Below are 24256 nucleotides of genomic sequence, written 5' to 3'. Positions count from 1 at the left end.
GGAAGCCTGGCGTGCTGCAATTCATGGGGTCGCAAAGAGTTGGACACGACTGAGTGACTGATCTGAAGTGAACTGAATGCCACTAATATCACCTGGTGTACTTTTCATCACATGCATCACAGTTTTTATCTGCACAAGCTCAATTTGGTTCATATTTTATGTTCTATGTCTCTACTTACCTTTTTGAGGATATGAAATATAATACACAAAATATTTTAAATACTTTGCTAATTATTACATCTGTGTTAATTCTTGGACTGTTTTTATTGCTTTTTCTAATTATTATGGGTTATGTTTTCCTATTTCTTTGGTAGTATGGTAATTTTATATTGCATTGCAAACAAAATTTTTTTGTTTGTTTGTTTGTTTTTAAACATTACCCTAGTTACATGCTGGATATTTTTATAATTCTATAAATATTCTGAGTTTGTTTGGGGACACATTTAACGTACTTAGAGGTAGATCCTTTCAAGCCTTGCTTTTAAGATTTGCTATACAGGACAAAATCAGTGTTTAGTTTAGAGCTTACTATTCTTTACAACGAAGGCAAGACTCTTCTAGGTACTCTACCAAGTGCTCAGTAATTTACTAAATTTTCCAGTTCAATCCTTTGGGAACAGGTGTTATTCTCAGCTCTGTGTGAGTACCCAGAGAAGGCAACCCACTCCAGTACTCTTGCCTGGAAAATCCCATGAACCTGGTAGGATGCAGTCCATGGGGTCGCCGAGAGTCAGGCACGACTGAGTGACTTTACTTTCACTTCTCACTTTAATGCATTTGAGAAGGAAATGGCAACCCACTCCAGTGTTCTTGCCTGGAGAATCCCAGGGATGGGGGAGCCTGGTGGGCTGCCGTCTATGGGGTCACATAGAGTTGGACACGACTGAAGTGACTTAGCAGCAGTGTGAGTACCAGATACTTTTAATCCTTTCAGATTGTTTTCCCCAACATTAACAAGTTGTCTTGAGTCCTTGTGCCAATCAATACCCTACTGAATATTTGAGGGGGACCCTCTGCAGATCTCCAGAGTTCTCTCTCTGTAAAGTTCTTTCCTGTCTGATATATTATCCCACAATTTCAGCTACCCTCATATCCTGGAATCTCAAGCCACTTCTTTAACTCAGGATATTGATTTTCTCTGCCATCCTCCACTACTGCCAGCTGGAAAATCAAAGCAGTAAGCTTAGGCAATTGTAAGATTCACCTTGCTTGTGTCTTGTCTCTTAGAAATCACTGTTCTTCATTGCCTGTGTTCAATATCTTAAAAATTGTTGTTTCAAACATTTTGTCAAGATATTTCATTATTTCAGGCAAGAAGTTAAATTTGTCCCATATTATTTCCAAGTGGCTGACAACTGAAGTCCTAGATAACATATAACAATGGTATTTGCTGGTTCTTCCTACCTTGATTTATGAGGTGGTATTGTCTGAATAATTTCCATTAAGATCATATGTTATTTGTCCTACTGAGAAAATCTGTATAGAGTCAAAAATATCAGTAGCCCAATACCTCTATAAATTTTATATATATATATATATATATATAATATACGATTATATTTGTGGTTAGAGGAATAGCATGTAAATATCATCAATAAGAAACAAGTTATACACTAAACTTGATAGCTTATCCTGTAAAATATTAAACTGAAATTCAAAATATTTGTTTATTGAGGAAAAAACTCAATGTTTTGACATGTCTAGTTAGAATACTTGGCTGTGAGAGTATATATCTATATCTTTGTATAGATATCATTATATAAACACTTCATTATAATTATAATTCATTGTATACATTTATGTTCTCCTGTAGGAAATGGCAATGCACTCCAGTGTTCTTGCCTGGAGAATCCCAGGGACGGGGGAGCCTGGTGGGCTGCCATCTAGGGGGTTTCACAGGGTCGGATACTACTGAGGCGACTTAGCAGCAGCAGCAGTAGTCAAAATGGGCTGATTAAATTTTAATCAATTTTGAAGAGAAGAGTACTGAGCTATTTATTACTCTTCAGATTGTTGTACAAGCTTCAGAAAAAATTAAACAATTTCTGCAAAAAGAATTTTCCCTCTGGTTTTATTTTTTAATTTAATGATAAATCAAATTTACTATTAAAATAAAAATCACCATGTGAGGTTTGACAGAAAACAACAAAATTATGCAAAGCAATTATCCTTCAATTAAAAAGTAAATAAATTAAAAAAAAAATCTAAATATTGAAAGGTGAATATTAAAGGTTACTAAAATAAGTAAAAATCAATAAAAATATGTATTCCAGATTTATTATTTTTGAATCTCTTTCATGAGTACCTGTGTCTACTGATGTTCCTGTGGTACTGTTTTTGATGTTCAGGCCTAAACTCTTTCACTGAAAAGTGTAATATCTGTTATAAAAATTATGCTTACTTTTATATATACTTTAACACTGTATTCTTTATGTGCTTATGTTTTCAAAGGATACTATTAATAGCTTGCTAATGATATCAAATTTAATTTTTGTAGAAAAACAATTTATTATCTCACATGTATGTAGACATGCACTTAAGGCACTGCCACATCTAAAACATACACTTAAAATAGCACTATATTTTTGTGCTGCAAATTTTACCCAATTGTATTTTCTTTACCTAAACAATATTATCAAATATACTTTCCATTAAGCAAATCTTTTGTTTGTTTTGTGAAGCAGAGAAGCACAACCTTTTAATCAGGATGCACTCTCCTAAGAAAGGTACTGATATTTTGTAGAAGTCACTAAAATTTACTTATTTTCCAGCTTAGCACTGATGTAATCTATTTCAAATAAGGGGAATACTGACAAACAGAGAAGACAGTCATTACTTTGTTTTTGTAATTTTTTTTACAACATAGTATTTCTTTATATTCTCATTCAGATTAAATATTTCAAGTGTCATTCAATTTTTTTAATCACTAAGAAAATAAACTTTCTAGACTTTTAGCAGTGATCCTCAATGCCAGAGTAAATGGAACTGTATCAAAGTTTTTGTGAAATAATTTAGAAATCTAGCATTCTATTCATACTTAGTCAAACAATTAGAACCAAAATGTCATAAAGTTTTAGCTAGGCAAAAATTCATAACTTTTCTAATATATATATTATATTATATATAATATATATATATATTATACATACTATCTACTGGGGCTTTCCAGGTAGCACGGTGGTAAAATATTTTCCTGCCGATGCAGGAGATGCGGGTTTAATTCCTGGGTCAGGAAGATCCCTTGGAATAGGAAATGGCAACCCACTCCAGTATTCTTGTCTGGAAAATCCCATGGACAGAGGAGCCTAGTGGGCTACAGTCCATGGGGTCACAAAGAGTCAGACATGACTGAGTGACTACACACACACACACACACACACACACACCATTATGTATGATCCTCTTACCATTTTCTTGTTTGGGGATTATTTTCTGTCGATCTTTTCCTTTTCTTGTATTTCCTTCCTAGAGAAGTTCCTTTAGCATTTGTCATAAAGCTGGTTTGATGGTGCTGAATTCTCTTAACCTTTGCTTGTCTGGAAAGCTTTTGATTTCTCCATCAAATCTGAAGCAAAGTCTTGCTGGATAGAGTATTCTTGGTTGTAGGTTCTTCCCTTTCATCACTTTAAAGGGAATGTGCTATTCCCTTTTGGTATACAGAGTTTCTGCTGAGAAATCAGTTGATAATCTTATGGGAGTTCCCTTGTATGTTCTTTGTTATTTTCCCCTTGTTGCTTTTAATACTGTACCTGTGTGTTTAATTTTTGCACTTTGATTACTATGTGTCTCAGTGTGTTCTTCCTTGTTTCTATCCTGCTTGAAACTCTGTGCTTCCTGGACTTGGTTGACTACTTCCTTTCCCAAGTTACAGAGTGTTGCATTGCTGTGCTGTGCTCAGTCGTGTCTGACTCTTTGCAACCCATGGACTATTGCCCACCAGGATCCTCTGTCCACAGAATTTTCTAGGCAAGAATACCAGAATGTAGTACCATTTACTATACCAGGGGATCTTCCTGACCCAGGGATCGAACCCACGTCTCTTGAGTCTCCTGCATTGCTGTAAGTTCCCAGCTATTATCTCTTCAAATATTTTTTCAGGTCCTTCTCTCTCTCTGCTCCTTCTAGGACCCCTACAATGAGAATGTTGGTGTATTTTACGTTGTACCAGATGCCTCTTATGCCGTCTTCATTTTTTTTTTTTCTATATTCTCTTTTGAGGCAATGATCCCACCATTCTGTCTTCCATGTCACTTATCTGTTCTTCTGCCTCAGTATTTTGTTATTTATTCCTCCAGTGTATCATTCATCTCTGTTTGGCCTGAAGCAACCCACCCCTTGACTCTACAGGCTCTCAGTTCAGTTCAGTTCAGTTCAGTTGCCCAGTTGTGTCCGACTCTTTGCGACCCCATGAATTGCAGCACGCCAGGCCTCCGTGCCCATCACCAATTCCCAGAGTTCACCCAGACTCATCTCCATCAAGTCGGTGATGCCATCCAGCCATCTCATCCTCTGTTGTCCCAGTCTCCTCCTGTGCCCAATCCCTCCCAGCATCAGAGTTTTTTCCAATGGGTCAACTTTCCCATGAGGTGGCCAAAGTACTGGAGTTTCAGCTTTAGCATCAGTCCTTCCAATGAACACCCAGGACTGATCTCCTTTAGGATGGACTGGTTGGATCTCCTTGCAGTCCAAGGGACTCTCAAGAGTCTTCTCCAACACCACAGTTCAAAAGCATCAATTCTTCAGCCCTCAACTTTCTTCACAGTCCAACTCTCACATCCATACATGACCACAGGAAAAACCATAGCCTTGACTAGACGGACTTTTGTTGGCAAAGTAATACCTCTGCCTTTCAATATGCTATCTAGGTTGGTCATAACTTTCCTTCCAAGGAGTAAGCGTCTTTTAATTTCATGGCTGCACTCACCATCTGCAGTGATTTTGGAGCCCCCAAAAATAAAGTCTGACTCTGTTTCCACTGTTTCCCTGTCTATTTCCCATGAAGTGATGGGACCAGATGCCCTGATCTTAATTTTCTGAATGTTGAGCTTTAAGCCAACTTTTTCATTCTCCTCTTTCACTTTCATCAAGAGGCTTTTTAGTTCCTCTTCACTTTCTGCCATAAGGGTGGTGTCATCTGCATATCTGAGGTGATTGATATTTCTCCCAGCAATCTTGATTCCAGCTTGTGCTTCTTCCAGCCCAGCGTTTCTCATGATGTACTCTGCTGCTGCTGCTGCTAAGTCGCTTCAGTCATGTCCGACTCTGTGCGACCCCATAGACGGCAGCCCACCAGGCTCCCCCGTCCCTGGGATTCTCCAGGCAAGAACACTGGAGTGGGTTGCCATTTCCTTCTCCAATGCATGAAAGTGAAAAGTGAAATTGAGGTCACTCAGTCATGTCCGACTCTTCGCAACCCCATGGACTGCAGCCTACCAGGCTCCTCTATCCATGGGGTTTTCCAGGCAAGAGTACTGGAGTGGGATGCCATTGCCTTCTCCGAATGTACTCTGCATATAGGTTAAATAAGCAGGGTGACAATATACAGCCTTGACGTACTCCTCTTCCTATGGTAGGGCTAATGGTGACCTTCAAGAGGGCTTACGCCAAGAGGCACGTTCCAGGAATTCTGCTGCCAGTGATTCCCATCTCCACAGGGAGCCACTGCTGACCCACACCTCCACAGGAGACCCTCCAGTACTAGCAGGTAGGTCTGGTTCAGTCTCCTGTGGTGTCACTGTTCCTTTCCCCTGGGTCCTGGTACATGTAACATTTTGTTTGTGCCCTCCAGGAGTGGAGTCTCTATTTCCCCCAGTCCTCTGGAGGTCCTATAATCAAATCCTGCTGGCCTTCGAAATCAGATTCCCTGGGGATTCCTAGTCTCTTTGCTGGATCCCCAGGCTGGAAAGCCTGAGCTGGGACACTGAACCTTCACAGCAGTGGGAGAACTATTTTGGTATTATTGTTCTCCAGTTTGTGGGTCTCCCACCCAGCGGGTATGGGGTTTGATTTTATTGTCATTGCTCCCGCTAACTGTCTCATTGCTGCTTCTCCTTTGTCTTTGCACATGGGGTATCTTTTTATGGTGGGTTCCAGTGTTCTCCTGTTGATGGCTGTTCAACAGCTAGTTTCAATTGTGGTGTTCTCACAGGAGGAGACAAGCACATGTTCTTCTACTCTGCCATCTTAAACCAATCTCTCAAATGTATTTTTTAGCATTCTTTATCAAAACAAGTATAGATAAATGATACATCTACTCACTGTGACAGAATATTTTATTCTCTGTATATTTTGATATGTAGTAGATGTCATATGTGACTCACTATCACATATTATTATTATAAAACAGATGTCTTATGCTACATAGTATATCATATTCAGTATGAAAGATACTCCTAGAGGCCATCCAAAAAACATTTTTGCTCTCTCTGGGCCATAGATGGTTGTTTTCACTACTTAGACATCTCACTGTACATCATTCACTGCAATCTCTGACTTTCCTATTCCAATTACATGTGCTTACACATCAGGAAAAACTATATTAAAAAGAGATAATAACTTAAGATGGTAACTATGGCATCTGTCATAAATATCTTTATGCAGGGAAATACTGGGGCTTCCCTGGTAGCTCAGCTGGTAAAGAACTTGCCTGCAATGCAGGAGACCTCCGTTTGATTCCTGGGTCATGAATATCCTTGAGGAGAAGGGATAGGCTACCCACTTCAGTATTCATGGGCTTCCCTGGTGGGTTAGACAGTAAAGAATCCGCCTGCAATGTGGGACACCTGGATTTGATCCCTGGGTTTGAAAGATCTCCTGGAGAAGGGAATGGCAACCCACTCCAGTATTCTTGCCTAGAGAATCCCCATGGACAGGGGAACCTGGTGAACTATAGTCCATGGGATCACAAAGCGTCCAACATGACTGAGCAGCTAAGCACAGCACAGCACAGGGAAATACTGATGATAAAACACTCTCTCAAATAAATATTAACAAAGTCAAAATTAACAAATTTTATTTAAATATGAAAGAAAAGTTTCCTTTCATAGTTATCCTTAGACTCCCAAAAAACAGTATTATATTGAGATTATAGGAAGTGGTGACAGGGCCATGACAGGTCAGAGTAGTATCTCATGGAAACTACTCTTTTGAACAATTGTGGTTGTAAAAGAGCCTTTTGTGGAAACATTTAATCCTTTACTATTGCTTTTGTTTTGGAAAAGTAAATCTATTAAAAACTTAATCAGCCAAAATTAGATACCACTACATACTCATTAGATGGTCATTATAAAACAACAACAAAAATAACAAGTGTTGGCAAGAATGTGGAGAAACCAGAATCCATGTGCACCGCTGCTGAGAATGAACAGTAGCATAGCCACTGTAGAAAACAGTATGGTGCATCTGAACATAATTAGATTACTATCAGATTCAGCCATTCCACTTCTTGTTATGTGCTCTAAAGAACTGAAAGCAGAGGCTTAACCAGTTTTCACAGCAGCACTGTTCACCAAAGCCAAAAGATGGGACCAATCCATGTATCTATCAATAGACAGATGGATGAACAAAGTGTGGTGCATACATATAATGCAATAACATTTAAAAATGAATAAAATTCTGCTCCATTCTACAATATGAATGATATTGAAGAAATTATGCTAAATGAAATAAAAGTTAGTCATAAAAGGACAAATATTGTACGATTACACCTATATATGGAACCTAAGGGCTTCCCTTGTGGCTCAGCTGGTAAAGAATCTGCCTGCAATGTGGGAGACCTGGGTTCCATCCCTAGGTTGAGAAGATCCCTCGGAAAAGGGAAAAGCTACTCCAGTGTTCTGGCCTGGAGAATTTCATGGACTGTATAGTCCACTGGGGTCGCAAAGAGTCAGACACGACAGTGACTTTTACTTTCACTTTTCATGGTACCTTAAATAATCAAATTTCCTTCTCCAGGGGATCTTCCTGACCCAGGAATCGAACCCAGATCTCCTGCACTGGAGGAAAGATTCTTTACCAACTGAGTTATCAGGGAAGGCCAAAATAATCAAATTCATAGAGTTAGAATGTAGAGTGATGGTTACCAGGGGTTAGAGGAAGGGAGGAATGGGGGATTATTATTTAATGGGTACAGATTTTCAGTTTGGGATAATAAAATAATTTTTGGAGACAGTGGTGATGATTGCACAACAATATGAAGGTACTTAATACCACTGAAATGCACACTTAAAAGTAGTTACATGGTAAATTTTACATTATGTATATTTTACCACATTAAGAAAAAGAACTTAACAGGGCTATCCACATTCTGTCACAGTTGTTATAATTAGCTATTATCACACAGAAACTCCAGGTATTATATAATATTACCTTTAAAGTATAAATTTCAAAAGCTTATTAACAGCAACTGTTTAAGGACAGCACATGGACCTTTAGCTGAGCAATGCATGCATTGAAATTAGATCTGTTTTACTGAATAGCTAAGGAAAATTAACATAATAAATTACATTTCACACCAAATAAAAAATAAATCATTTACTGGCCTTTACCAAGATTCCTATAACTATGCTTCCATCATCAAAATAGTTTTGCCAACTGGGCAGAATTTAAATATATATATATATATATATATATATATATATAAATTTAAGAGAGAGAGAGAGAGAAGAGAGAGAGAGAGAAAGAGAGAGAGAGAGAGTACTTCCCAAATGGAACAGTGTTAAAAATCTGTATGCCAATGCAGGAGACGCAAGAGACATGGGTTCAAATCCTGAGTTGGGAAGATCATTGGAGTAGGAAATGTCAACCAACTCCAGTATTCTTGACTGGAGAATCCCCATGGACAGAGAAGCCTGGTGGGCTACAGCTGGACACAACTGAGGGACAGAGTATATATATATACACACATATACACACACACACACACATATATATATATATATATATACACACGTATATGTATGCACACACACGTGACACACATACATACTTTTCTTCTAAAATAACAGTGCTAATAATGATATGCAAGGTTATATTAAGCTATTTCCATTTTTTAAGGTTCAGTTCAATTCAGTTCAGTTGGTCAGTCGTGTCCAACTCTTCGAGACCCCATGAATCGCAGCACACCAGGCCTCCCTGTCCATCACCAACACCCGGAGTTCACTCAGACTCACGTGCATCGAGACAGTGATGCCATCCAGCCATCTCATCCTCTGTCATCCCCTTCTCTTCCTGCCCCCAATCCCTCCCAGCATCAGAGTCTTTTCCAATCAATCAACTCTTCGCATGAGGTGGCCAAAGTACTGGAGTTTCAGCTTTAGCATCATTCCTTCCAAAGAAATCCCAGGGCTGATCTCCTTCAGAATGGACTGGTTGGATCTCCTTGCAGTCCAAGGGACTCTCAAGAGTCTTCTCCAACACCACAGTTCAAAAGCATCAATTCTTCGGCACTCAGCCTTCTTCACAGTCCAACTCTCACATCCATACATGACCACAGGAAAAACCATAGCCTTGACTAGACGGACCTTTGTTGACAAAGTAATGTCTCTGCTTTTGAATATGCTGTCTAGGTTGGTTATAACTTTCCTTCCAAGGAGTAAGCGTCTTTTAATTTCATGGCTGCCGTCACCATCTGCAGTGATTTTGGAGCCCCAAAAAATAAAGTCTGACACTGTTTCCACTGTTTCCCCATCTATTTCCCATGAAGTGGTGGGACCGGATGCCATGATCTTTGTTTTCTGAATGTTGAGCTGTAAGCCAACTGTTTCACTCTCCACTTTCACTTTCATCAAGAGGCTTTTGAGTTCCTCTTCACTTTCTGCCATAAGGGTGGTGTCATCTGCATATCTGAGGTTATTGCTATTTCTCCCAGCAATCTTGATTCCAGCTTGTGTTTCTTCCAGCCCAGCGTTTCTCATGATGTACTCTGCATATAAGTTAAATAAACAGGGTGACAGTATACAGCCTGGACGCTCTCTTTTTCCTATTTGGAACCAGTTTGTTGTTCCATGTCCAGTTCTAACTGTTGCTTCCTGACCTGCATACAGATTTCTCAAAAAGCAGGTCAGGTGGTCTGGTATGCCCATATCTTTCAGAATTTTCCACAGTTTATTGTGATCCACACAGTCAAAGGCTTTGGCATAGTCAATAAAGTAGAAATAGATGTTTTTCTGGAACTCTCTTGCTTTTTCCATGATCAAGCGGATGTTGGCAATTTGATTTCTGTTTCCTCTGCCTTTTCTAAAACCAGCTTGAACACCTGGAAGTTCACGGTTAACGTTTTGCTGAAGCCTGGCTTGGAGAACTTTGAGCATTACTTTACTAGCATGTGAGATGAGTGAAATTGTGTGGTAGTTTGAGCAATCTTTGGCATTGCCTTTCTTTGGGACTGGAATGAAAACTGACCTTTTCCAGTCCTGTGGCCACTGCTGAGTTTTCCAAATTTGCTGGCATATTGAGTGCAGCACTTTCACAGCATCATCTTTCAGCATTTGAAAGAGCTCAACTGGAATTCTATCACCTCCACTAGCTTTGTTCATAGTGATGCTTTCTAAGGCCCACCTGACTTCACATTCCAGGATGTCTGGCTCTAGGTCAGTGATCACACCATCATGATAATCTGGGTCGTGAAGATCTTTTTTGTACAGTTCCTCTGTATATTCTTGCCACCTCTTCTTACCACATCTAATAAGAGAACTTTTAGACATATTGAAGTATACAGGGCCAGGTAAAATGTCACAACTTTTCTTTCAAAGGTGGGAAGATTTGGGAGAATGGCATAAAATTCATGTAAAACGAGTTGCCAGTATACAGGGGATGCCAGGGACGACCCAGAGGTAAAGGAGGGAGGAGGGAGGAGGGTGTCACAACTTTTCTTTTGATATCTGGCAAAACAATTATGTAAAGATTAAAAATAAAATAAAATTAGAAAAAAAAAAAAAAAACTTTTGCGGCTGTGTGTTTCTATAGCTGCTGATTTACAAATGTTTTCAGGGTTGGACAGTTCTAGTATATCTTTGCTGAGGCACGGCAGAGCCAACTACTATGTTTTCGTAGAAAATTATGTGGACCTTTTATCTCAGTTTATCTAAGGAATAAAGGGGATTGGTTCAGCAAAATGTAGGATTTTATAAAAGAAGAGTTAACCTTGGGATCATGTATAAAGATGGTATAATACAGATGCATAAGGAGACAGTTTTCAAATGATGGCAGAGTCCTTTGGATATACTTCACAGATGAAATAAATTTCCTAGGATGCATCAGCATTTTAATTTATATTTAGGTATATAGGGATGGTAAGTAATTATTTACAGACTCTAGTAAGCTCACATAGGTTTAAGGACATTATAGGGAATCTACCTAGAAAATTATATTATATAATCATGTCCTGAAGAAAGAAATTAAGTGAAACAAGCACAGATAGTGATCAGCTGTCTTCTAGCACAGTGTTCTTTTGGGAAGAACTGCCTTCCATTCTTTACTCCATAAATCCTCTTTCAAAATTAAAAATAAGCTCAATTTGTTTCTCTAGCAGAAATCTTATATAGGTCTCTACTGCCTATAGATGATTTCTACCTCTTAGAATGGCATATCGTGAAGTTCTTTAATGGTGTGTACTTAGAAAATCTTGCCTCCTTCCCTCTCTTCTTGATACCCTCTCTTCCTCTCCTTTGCTTTTCCATATATGGTATCAAACTTGTAACCCTAAATATCATATTTCCTTCCCAAACTCTATGCCATTTCACATATTACTCTTCTACTAGGATGTGGTAGGCATCTGCGCTTAGTAAGATATAAGAGGGTACTATTTCTGGTCAATTACTACTATTGTAGGCATGTAGCAGACAAATTAGCTGTTTTCAGTATGTCTACCTTGGGTGTTAAGGCCTTTAAGTAATTTAGTAAACTTATTCTTGGTTACTTGAATTTTTTAAAATTTAATCAAGATCAGATCAGATCAGTCGCTCAGTCGTGTCCGACTCTTTGCGACCCCATGAATCACAGCACGCCAGGCCTCCCTGTCCATCACCAACTCCCGGAGTTCACTCAGACTCATGTCCATTGAGTCAGTGATGCCATCCAGCCATCTCATCCTCTGTCGTCCCCTTCTCCTCCTGCCCCCAATCCCTCCCAGAATCAGAGTCTTTTCCAATGAGCCAACTGTTTGCATGAGGTGGCCAAAGTACTGGAGTTTCAGCTTTAGCATCATTCCTTCCAAAGAAATCCCAGGGCTGATCTTCAGAATGGACTGGTTGGATCTCCTTGCAGTCCAAGAGACACTCAAGAGTCTTCTCCAACACCACAGTTCAAAAGCATCAATTCTTCAATATAAGTGTAGATAAATGTGTTCATCATAAATATAACACTTTCTGAATTCTGACACTTCAGGCAAACCCTTTGAAACTTTGTAACTAAACTTCATGGAAAAAAAAAAAAAAAAGATGAGAATGGTAGTAAGCAACTGGTAAGAAAGCCAATAGTAAATGTGTTAGCAGCAGATACAGAGGTCTTAGAGGAACTAAGGGGGTAATGTTGACCTCTGCCCAGGACAGGTATGGTTAGCTCCATGGGAGAAGACAGCTTCAAAAAACACTTGAAGTTAAAACTTGGGGCTGAGAAGAGCCAAAGTGCTGCCCACCTGGACCCTCACTCTACTGGGATGGGCGATGCTGCCACAACTGCAGTAAACACAGGAGGTTCCTGGGGCTTGCAAGACATCGGGACTCAGAAGTCTGTCCTCAGCAAACTTCACAAAACCACAAGACAAATACAACTATAACATCTAATAGTACAGATATTTTACTCTAGAGATGAAATTATATGTGATATGTTATTTAATCTGGCTTCCCAGGTGGCACTAGTGGTAAAAACCTACCTGCCAATGCAGGAGATGTAAGAGACTCAAGTTAGATCTTTGGTTTAGGAAGATCCTTGGAGTAGGAAATGGCAACCCACTCCAGTATTCTTATCTGGGAAATCACATGGACAGAGGAGCCTAGTGGGTTATAGTTCATAGGGTCACAAAGAGTCAGACATGACTGAAGCTACATAGCACATATTTAATCTGGCAGGTTTTGCTCAAAATTATGGATATAAGGAGAAGGCAATGGCACCCCACTCCAGTACTCTTGCCTGGAAAATTCCGTGGATGGAGAAGCCTGGTGGGCTGCAGTCCATGGGGTCGCTAAGAGTCGGACACGACTGAGCGACTTCCCTTTCACTTTTCACTTTCCTGCATTGGAGAAGGAAGTGGCAACCCACTCCAGTGTTCTTGCCTGGAGAATCCCAGGGATGGGGGAGCCTGGTGGGCTGCCGTCTATGGGGTCGCACAGAGTCAGACACAACTGAAGCGACTCAGCAGCAGCAGCAGCATGTATATAAGAGTCACTGACTTTTTAAAAATAATTACAATTGTTTTATTCACACTAATATATTAAATTATATCAGTTTTATTATTTAAAGTGATTATCAAGAAATTTATTTCATTATAGGAATATTTATTTACAACTATTTCCTCAAGGAGGAAATCAGGATCCCAAAATATGATAACAAAATATTTGTAATTAAATTACTATATATATGTGGAGTATAATTATGGGTGAAAACTCATCATATAAGCAAATCTGTAGAATAATCAGAGGAAAAGTTAAAACTATGCACCATACATCTCTCAAAACACAATGAAGCTACAGAAATTTGAGACAGCTGCACAACTACTTGTCAGATTTTAGTACAGCTTTAAAAGAAGCTTAAAGAAGTCTATTGGATTTATTAAGTAACAGCTTCCTTTAGAAGCCACAGATAAATAACTCATAAATATCTAATTTATACGGTTTAATTATAATAATGCCATATTAAATGTGACGATGTTTAGTTTTTAGATTATACAACTCACATTATGAAATGATCAAAACCAATAAACATTTTTTTGTCTCATTTGAGAGCTCTTTTTTAGTGTTCTACAATCTTTACAATGTACATGCCTTAGAGTCAGTAGTTATTTGGCTTTGTGGAACTTTAAAATGCTGCTGAACTTACAAGTGTTCCATGACACTGAAAATGTGAACAAGGTAACATCCACACCATGAATGGTGTGCTTATGCATTTCCAAATAAAATTTAGACATAGAAGATGTTGCAAAAAGAAAAAGCCGGCAATCTACATTTATTTTCTCATCACTAGGTTATTTTTATGCTACTGAAAATTATGAATTTGGAGTCAAATTTTGACTGAAAATATTTCCTCATTCATACATACATACCTTTTCATTGGTATTAAATTTATGTCTTTCTAATATAAATATTAGAGACAGAGAAACACAGAGACAGAGATGGATTTATCCAGAAATTCTGATTATTTCAGTCTCATTTTCCATAGGGAAGGATCGATCATATGAATAAGCAAAATTGATCAGGAATGTTTCTTTTACCTTTATAACACTTCATTAGAGGGGTCCATATTTCTAAGAACACCATGCACTTTACACCCTAAACAAAGGACTGGATTTTAAGATACAATTTGACTGTTCCAAACTTTATATGTTAATTATGATTTCCAACATGAAGTGATTATTTGTTTTCCTAACAGAACTGGTCCATTTAAAATTGCATTTGTAATGTTTTAAACAATACTAATCTGGTTATATTTTGTAGCTGTTTTTATTTTCAAATTCTTTGGTAACCAGATGCTTATTCTGGAGCTGGTTTTATTTACAGCCACTTTCTCTATGGTTTCTATGTCTCTCTCCCTTGAGACATTTCCTTAATCGAGATTTGAGAAGTCGATAAGAAAACTGCAGAGGCTATTGAATTTAATGGTCAATCACCTGATGGGGCTTGATCACTGTGACCTTCTCACCCCAATACACCTCTCTTGAAAGGAGACATCTGTGTTGTTTATCTTCTCTCCAGAGACATGCAGGAATTTACCTGATTCACTTTTTCGCTCCAACACTGTAGTGTTTGAGTATTTTGCTCAACACTCATGTGTTCTTAGTTTGACATTGTGTAAATATTGTGTAATGTGTAATGTGACATTGTGTAATGTGATCAAAGTTTGACATCGTGTAAAATGATTTTCCCTTCAGAAATATGGAGTTGTTCAACTATTTGTCCTTTACTTACGTAAATAAATCAGATGATTTGGAATCTTCTGGTCCTGATATTGCCACATTCTATTACTTTACTGTAAGAATTACACATTGGAATATTTGCATAATATTTGAAAATGACTGGTGATTTCACTAGTATGTTGTCAAATACTTAGTACAATTGTACATTTATACATAGAGTTTAGTTTGGCTAGGTATTAAGAATAACATTTAATTAACTGTTTAATGACTGCTCCCTAAGAATAGTTTTCAGAGGTATTTGGCTCAGCAAATCATTAGATATTCAACACATTCTAGTGAGAGAAAATGAAGAATATTCTTATTTCTAAAACTCAGAAGCTACTGAACAATCATTGGTGATTCCAGTTGTTGTTGATGTGTATATGCATGATTTCTAAGGAACTGTCAAACTCTTCTAAAGTAGATGTATGATTTTACATTCCCATCATCAATGTCTGAACATTTCAGTTCCTCCACATCTTTGCCAGAATGATGAATTGTCGGTCTTTTATGTTGTATACCTAATAACTGATGTTGAACATCTTTTCTTATAATAAGGACAATTTATTCATTTTATAAGGTCTAGTATGCATCTTATGTGACTAAATGCAATTCTCTTTTTGCTAGTTTTAATGGATTATAAGAGTTCTTAGTAAATATTAAGTCCCTTTTCAGATGCATGGTTTGCAAATATTTTCTTTCAGCTTATGGGTTTTTGTTTTTTGTTTTTGTTTCACTTTCTTAATGGTGTATCTTGTAGAGCATTCAAAGACTTTTGATATTCCTAACATTACTCTCTAAATATATACAGTATTCTTGCTGTCCTAAGAAAATGTGCCTAGCTCAAAGTCACAATTCTTTTAAAGGTGTTACAATTTTACCTCTCAAACTACTTTGGTAAATTTGTGAGCATAGTTGTTCATAATATTCCTTTACTGTTACTTTTAAATGTTATGGGGTTATTAGTGATGGTCACTCCCATATTGAGATTAGTATTTTTTTATCTTTTCACATTTTCTCTTGGTTATCCTGACTTGATTTTTAAAATAAATGTTACTGATCTTATCAAAAGAACTAGCTTTGTGCTTCATTGATTTCTAGTTTTTCATTTCCAGTTTATTTCTGCTCTAATTTCTGATTATATATTTCTGCTCTTTATTTCTGATTCTTTTATTCTGTTTGTTTTAGGCTTACATTTCCCTTATTTTTCTTCTTCTAACTGGCTAAGATAGGAGAGTAGATTATTGATTTTAGATCTGTCTTCTTTTATAATACACACATTCAATGTTATAAATTCCCTCTAGGAAATGACTTCACAGAATTTCAGAAATTCTGTATTTTCATTTTCTTTAAAATATTTTTTAAACTCTTTTGAGATTCCTTCTTTGATCCTGATGTTATTTGGGAGTGTGTTTTTCACTCTCCAAATATTTTGATATTTTATGTTATTGAAAACAACATTCTATAATTGAATTCAATTTTATTTGCTATTCCATTGTAGTCTGAGAACATAATTTATGTAATTTCTATTCACTAAAATTTGCTTAGGTGTATTTTATTGGTGCATAATGTGATCTATCTTAGTGAATATTCCATGTGAGCTTGAGAATAATGTGTATCCTAGTGCTGTGGGATGAAGTAGTCTATACATATCAATTAGATCCAGTTCTCTTCAGTTAAGTTATAGCCTTGATAATTTTGAATTTGATGGCTCTATTGATTGGTTAAAGATGGTATTAAAGTTCCAGCTACTATGATGCATTTATCTATTTCTTTATGTAGTACTATCACTGTTTATCTTACATATTTAGATGCTCTGTTTTTAGGTGCACGCATGCCGTAAATTGTTATGTCTTCCAGGAGAATTGATTCCTTTATCATTATGGAGTGCAACACTTTATCCTAGATGATTTTCCTTGAAGTCTGCTTTCTTTATAATTATATTAAAGCCAAACTTAAACTTTCTTTTGGTCAGTATTAGCATATTATATGGAGAAGGCAATGGCACCCCACTCCAGTACTCTTGTCTGGAAACTCCCATGAACGGAGGAGCCTGGTAGGCTGCAGTCCATGGGGTCGCTAAGAGTTGGACACGACTGAGCGACTTCCCTTTCACTTTTCACTTTTCACTTTCATGCATTGGATAAGGAAAGGGCAACCCACTCCAGTATTCTTGCCTGGAGAATCCCAGGGATGGGGGAGACTGGTGGGCTGCCATCTCTGGGGTTGCACAGAGTCGGACACGACTGAAGTGACTTAGCAGCAGCAGCAGCATATTATATTTTTCTTCATGTCTTTTTCTTCTTATATTTTTCTTCTTATATTTCTTCATATATTTTTCTTCATCTGTGCCCTTATATTTAAAGAGGGTTTCTTGCAGAAAGTATATAGTTGGGTTGTTAACTACTCTAACAGTCTCTGGTTTTTGTTTGTTATATTTGCACCATTTACATTTAAAGCAATTAATTATATAGTCTAACCAATATTTACCATGTTTGCAACTCTTTCTGTTTTATTTTTTTTTTAGGTTTCTATTTTATTTTTTTTATTTTACTTTTAAACTTTACATAATTGTATTAGTTTTGCCAAATATCAAAATGAATCCACCACAGGTATACATGTGTTCCCCATCCTGAACCCTCCTCCCTCCTCCTTCCCCATACCCTCCCTCTGGGTTGTCCCAGTGCACTAGCCCCAAGCATCCAGTATCGTGCATCGAACCTGGACTGGCATCTCGTTTCATACATGATATTTTACATGTTTCAATGCCATTCTCCCAAATCATCCCACCCTCTCCCTCTCCCACAGAGTCCATAAGACTGTTCTATACATCAGTGTCTCTTTTGCTGTCTCGTACACAGGGTTATTGTTACCATCTTTCTAAATTCCATATATATGCGTTAGTATACTGTATTGGCGTTTTTCCTTCTGGCTTACTTCACTCTGTATAATAGGCTCCAGTTACATCCACCTCATTAGAACTGATTCAAATGTATTCTTTTTAATGGCTGAGTAATACTCCATTGTGTATATGTACCACCGCTTTCTTATCCATTCATCTGCTGATGGACATCTAGGTTGCTTCCATGTCCTGGCTATTATAAACAGTGCTGCGATGAACATTGGGGTACACGTGTCTCTTTCAATTCTGGTTTCCTCAGTGTGTATGCCCAGCAGTGGGACTGCTGGATCGTAAGGCAGTTCTATTTCCAGTTTTTTAAGGAATCTCCACACTGTTCTCCATAGTGGCTGTACTAGGTTGCATTCCCACCAACAGTGTAAGAGGGTTCCCTTTTCTCCACACCCTCTCCAGCATTTATTATTTGTAGACTTTTGGATCGCAGCCATTCTGACTGGTGTGAAATGGTACCTCATAGTGGTTTTGATTTGCATTTCTCTGATAATGAGTGATGTTGAGCATCTTTTCATGTGTTTGTTAGCCATCTGTACGTCTTCCTTGGAGAAATGTCTATTTAGTTCTTTGGCCCATTTTTTGATTGGGTCGTTTATTTTTCTGGAGTTGAGCTGTAGGAGTTGCTTGTATATTTTTGAGATTAGTTGTTTGTCCGTTGTTTCATTTGCTATTATTTTCTCCCATCCTGAAGGCTGTCTTTTCACCTTGCTAATAGTTTCCTTTGATGTGCAGAAGCTTTTAAGGTTAATTAGGTCCCATTTGTTTGTTTTTGCTTTTATTTCCAATATTCTAGGAGGTGGGTCATAGAGGATCCTGCTGTGATGTATGTCAGAGAGTGTTTTGCCTATGTTCTCCTCTAGGAGTTTTATAGTTTCTGGTCTTACATTTAGATCTTTAATCCATTTTGAGTTTATTTTTGTGTATGGTGTTAGAAAGTGTTCTAGTTTCATTCTTTTACAAGTGGTTGACCAGATTTCCCAGCATCACTTGTTAAAGAGGTTGTCTTTAATCCATTGTATATTCTTGCCTCCTTTGTCAAAGATAAGGTGTCCATATGTGCATGGATTTATCTCTGGGCTTTCTATTTTGTTCCATTCATCTATATTTCTGTCTTTGTGCCAGTACCATACTGTCTTGATAACTGTGGCTTTGTAGTAGAGCCTGAAGTCAGGTAGGTTGATTCCTCCAGTTCCATTCTTCTTTCTCAAGATAGCTTTGGCTATTCGAGGTTTTTTGTATTTCCATACAAATTGTGAAATTATTTGTTCTAGCTCTGTGAAGAATACTGTTGGTAGCTTGATAGGGATTGCATTGAATCTATAAATTGCTTTGGGTAGTATACTCATTTTCACTATATTGATTCTTCCAATCCATGAACTTTGTAACTCTTTTCTATTTGTTATACTTGTTGTTTGATTTTTGTTTCTTAATATTCCCCATTTTTTTCTAACTTTTGAGGTTTCAAATGAGCATTTTATATTAGTCAATTTTCTCTAGCCCATTAGTATATTAATTATTTTACCTATTTTAAATTACTGGTTATCCTGGAGTTTATAATATACACTAATAAATAACCTAAGTCCACTTTAAAATAACAATATACAGCTTTAGTGACAGGGTAAGTAGTTTTTCAAAGAGAACTTATAATTCCATCCTCCCTCCCATTATAACATTGCTGTCATTTAATCTAGTTTTATTCATGTTAAAAACACTCAAATATTGATATTATTATTTTAGATAAACAGGTATCTATTAGATTAAGAATAAGAAAAATTAAATATTTTCTCTTACTTTCATCTCTGACACTCTTTATGTAGATCTAAATTTTTGATCCACATAATTTTAATTTATCCTGAAAAACTTTTAATATTTCTTGCAAGCCAGGCCTGCTGGCAACAATCTCCTTAGGTTTTTTTGCCTGAAAACATTTTTATTTCCCCTTAACTTCTAAAATATAATTTCACTGGATAGGGAATTCTAGGTTTCCTTTTATTATTTTTTTTTCTTTCAATGCTTTACATATTTTATTCACCTTTCTGTTTGTATGTTTTGTGATAAAGAATCAGATATAAATCTCATTCTTGTTCCTCCTAGATGAGATGTCTTTTCAACTCAGGATTCTTTTGATATTTTCTTTGATCTACAGTTTGAATAGATATGCCAAATGACAGATATTTTTGGTAGTTACTCTGCTCAATATTTGCTGAAGCTATAGATGTCAGAGACTTCGGTTTTGTCTAGTGTTCCTGTCCTATCATCTGTTGTTATGTTTGATTTTTTCTAAGAATTCCTTCTTAAATAAAGATTGTGTCTTGCAGATCTTTCAGTTGTGATTCTCTGTTATACTCCAGCCCTGTTGAAATGAATGATGGTAGGGTGTGCAGAGGGAAACTGTTCTCCAATCTTCTGATCACTTCTGTCTTTTGGTGGGCCTGGGTCCCCAGACTGTGACTTTCACAAGTATCTTTCAGCTTTTTTCCCATTATTCTTACATAAAATAGGAAAGGAAGGCTGAGAGGTATGGGGGATGTGGCTGAAGCTACATAAATAATTGCTTCTTCCCCTGTTAAAACTCTCTAGTAATATAGTTTCCCCTGTAGTGGTCATCTTTGTTGTGGAGAATACACCAAGAATATTTTATTTTCCTTTCCCTCTGCCCAAAACATGAGGACATTTTTATTGGATCATCAACATGAGAAACTGGTAGGATTCCTGGAGGTTAACATCTACAAAAACTTGGACTATATGGCCCCAGGAGTTTCTCTTTCTCAAGCTAGTTCATGCTCAGTCTCAGTAGGTTTGTTGAAATGACTGTATGTGCTCCTCCCAGTTTGACTTCAGAGGCTTCTGTTCCAGGTAAATTGATAAAGACTGCTAATAACTATATTGCCTGCCTCCCCAAAGTATTGATTATAATTTTTCCACTGACTTCCAATCTCTGATGAGTCTAACAAAAGTCACAGCTTTTCACATTGCTCAGTTATTTTTCTATAATGATGGCATGATAACTTCCAAGTATTATACAGGTTGGAGCTAAAATTGGAAGTCCTACAATCACATTTTAATATAAAGAGAGTATTTTACAAGTTATAAAAGTTACAAAAGTTGTAATGTATTCTGTATAGTACATATCTAAACACACTAAGAATGGACAAAAAATTATCAAGCAATAATCACAAATTTATATATAAATTATTTGATGAAAGGTAGTTCCTCTAAATTAATTACTTGTTCATTTTTTTCTGTACTTTTCACACAGTTTTCAGCATGAATATGGATTATCTTGTCAAATAATTCAAATGGAAAAAGCACTGTAAAAGGCAGCTTTGTAAAGAGTAATTTCGAATATGCAAGGTAGATAACTGCTTAGGAGTCATCGAGGTTTGCTTTTTCCATATACATGATATTATTACTTTAATTTTTAATTAATTGTGGTGCTTTTGAAATAGGGTTGAATTCTCAAGCATCAGAACTGATATTCCTGATTATATTCAGAATACAAAGACACAGTTTTCCAGCAGTGTAAACAATATTCTGCTTTATTCAACTTGTTCTCTTCTACTTTATTCAACCTGGAATACCTCTAAATGTGTTACTGGCATGTGAAAATACTGAGTCTGGTCATCTGCTAGATTTAATAAGTCATTTGAGTTCTTTCTTTGAAACAGGTGCTTGCTTTCTGCAGTTTTAAAAATGGTGTCTACAACAGTCAAATTGAGAATAAAGTTAATTGGAAAGTGTAACAATGAGGACTGGACATGGTTTGAAGAATGATATAAGATAGTGGTAAGATTCCAATGAAAATAACATGACCATTAATGTGAAGAATTTATTCAATGTTCTTTCATCATAACTTTCCGTCAGAGATAAAGTGATCTCTTTACTAATGAAAGTCATGACTTATTTGTCAGTACAATTTCACTTATGAATGTAAGCTTTTCAAATTACTTTACATTTTAATAAATGTTGATACATAAAATTCAGGGTATGGCTTCTCAAGGGTTCTAAATGTCATCATTCTTAAAAACCAACCTTTTAAATTATTTTCTCTACATAATCTATTATACCCATGGGATTCTGCCCTGCTAATTTCCATAGTATTCTATAACTTCCATATCATTGCAAACATATAGGACTCAAACCAGGGTCTCTGACAGCTGGAAAGTAATGCACTATTTTAATGAGTGCATTTCCTATAAAATAAATGTTTCAGCTTATATTAATTTTAGATCATATTAATTTTAGATTAACAGAACATCGTATCCCATTAGAGTTCTATCATTGTTTGAGGAAAGAAAAATAATATAATGAAATGTGTTCAGTACATGGTCTCTATTCTTAACCACTTGAAAATTAAACCTAAATTCATATAAATTTGGTTTATTCCTATAGTGTAAACATCCATGCTTCAGGACTTCATGAACTCTTGGAAAGCATTTTCTGCCTCCTGCTGGTTTTAGAACCATTTTTTCCAGCAAAAAATTCTAGAGATGCTTGAAAATGTGGTAGTCAGTTGGCCAAGAGGTCAGGTGAACATGGCAGATAAGGCAAATCTTCATAGCCAAATTCTGTTAACTTCTGAAGCACTGGTTGTGGGATGTGTGGTCGGGCATTGTCATGGAAAAGAATTGGGTCCATTCTGTTGACCAATGCCAAGCTGCAGGCGTTGCAGTTTTCAGTGCATCTCATTGACTTGCTGAGTATACTTCTCAGATATAATGGTTTTTACGGGATTCAGACAGCTATAGTGGATCAGATGGGCAGCAGACCACCAAAGAGTGACCATGACCTTTTCTTGGTGCAAGTTTGGCTTTGGGAAGTGCTTTGAAGCTTTTTCTTGACCCAGCCACTGAGACGGTCACTGCCAGTTGTTGTATAAAATCTATTTTTCATCATACATCACAATCTGATTGAGAAATGGTTCATAGTTGTGCAGAATGAGAGGAAGATAATACTTCAAAACAATAATTTTTCTGATTTGCAGTCAGCTCATGAGGCACCCACTTATGAGCTTTTTCACCTTTACAATTTGTTTCAAATGTCAAAAGATCAGAATGCTGGACATGGACTTCTTTGGCAACTTCTTGTGTAGTTGTAAGAGAATCAGCTTCGATTATCATCTCAGTTGGTTGTTGTCAACTTCCAATGAATGGTCACTGAGCTCCTCATCTTCAAGGCTCTCATCTCCTTTGCAAAACTTCTTGAACCACCACTGCACTATATATTCATTAGCTATTCCTGGAACAAATGAGTTGTTGATGTTGCAAATTGTGTCTGCTGCTTCAAAACCCATTTTAAACTTAAATAAGAAAAGTGCTTCAGTTTGCTTTTTGTCTAACATCTAAAATAAATGTCTAACAAATAAATATATTTAGTCTAAAATAAATATAAATAAACAGCAAGTAATAAGTCATTAGCAAAAAACATAAAGCAAGAAATGCATACTAAAATGATATATAACATAATCACCTTTATTTAACAATGTATATACCTTATACATGAATGTATATACCAACATCAAATAGCAAAATTCAAGAGTAGAATGCAAAACCGCAATTACCTTTGCACCAACTTAAAACACTTGTGAAAGTTGCTCAGTTGTGTCCAACTCTTTGCAACCCCATGGCCAGAGAGTCCATTGAATTCTCCGAGCCAGAATATTGGAGTGGGTAACCTTTCTCTTCTCCATGAGATCTTCCCAACCCAGGGATTGAACCCAGGTCTCCCACATTGCAGGCAGATTCTTTACCAGATGAGCCACAAGGGAAGCCCATTTGGCATATCTCAATTTTTTTTTTAATTTTCTATATATCTCAAGATATTTACACATACACTATTTAATTTTATGGTAATGTTAAAGCTAGATGAAAATTTTCTTTAATATTGTGGGATTAAGAAAATTTATAATTGTAATAGTGGCATTTTTCTATTAAATAATCAGAAAAGGAACACATTTTATATGACTATATTATGATAAATACCAGAGATAGAACAATGAATAAACTCTGCTCCATGCCCTGAGTCTTATCTCTTAACAGTGATTTCTATTATAGGAACCACAGAGATTTTTGACCAGCTCGTTTTTCACTGAAATTATTAATACCTCACTTCAAGGAGAATCCTATATGCTTTCTTCTCATGAAATTTCTGACTTAAAAACTGGTATTAACAATTATTTTCCTTTCATTCTATCTTTATATCTATCTATATATCATCCATTTTTTTATTATTTGCAT

The 24256-nt window shown here is 36.7% G+C and overlaps 1 pseudogene; it reads right to left on the bottom strand.

Annotated features, from left to right (window-relative positions):
- LOC138984369 (rho GTPase-activating protein 17 pseudogene) overlaps window positions 1–12714 on the bottom strand; it is a 41617-nt pseudogene extending 28903 nt beyond the window's left edge.
- Between the last annotated feature and the right edge of the window lie 11542 nt (window positions 12715–24256).

This window comes from Bos mutus, chromosome 21 (genome assembly GCF_027580195.1).
Source record: "Bos mutus isolate GX-2022 chromosome 21, NWIPB_WYAK_1.1, whole genome shotgun sequence".
NCBI lineage: Eukaryota > Metazoa > Chordata > Mammalia > Artiodactyla > Bovidae > Bos > Bos mutus.
Note: the sequence above shows the minus strand (reverse complement) of the source record. Positions and strands in the feature narration are given on the sequence as shown.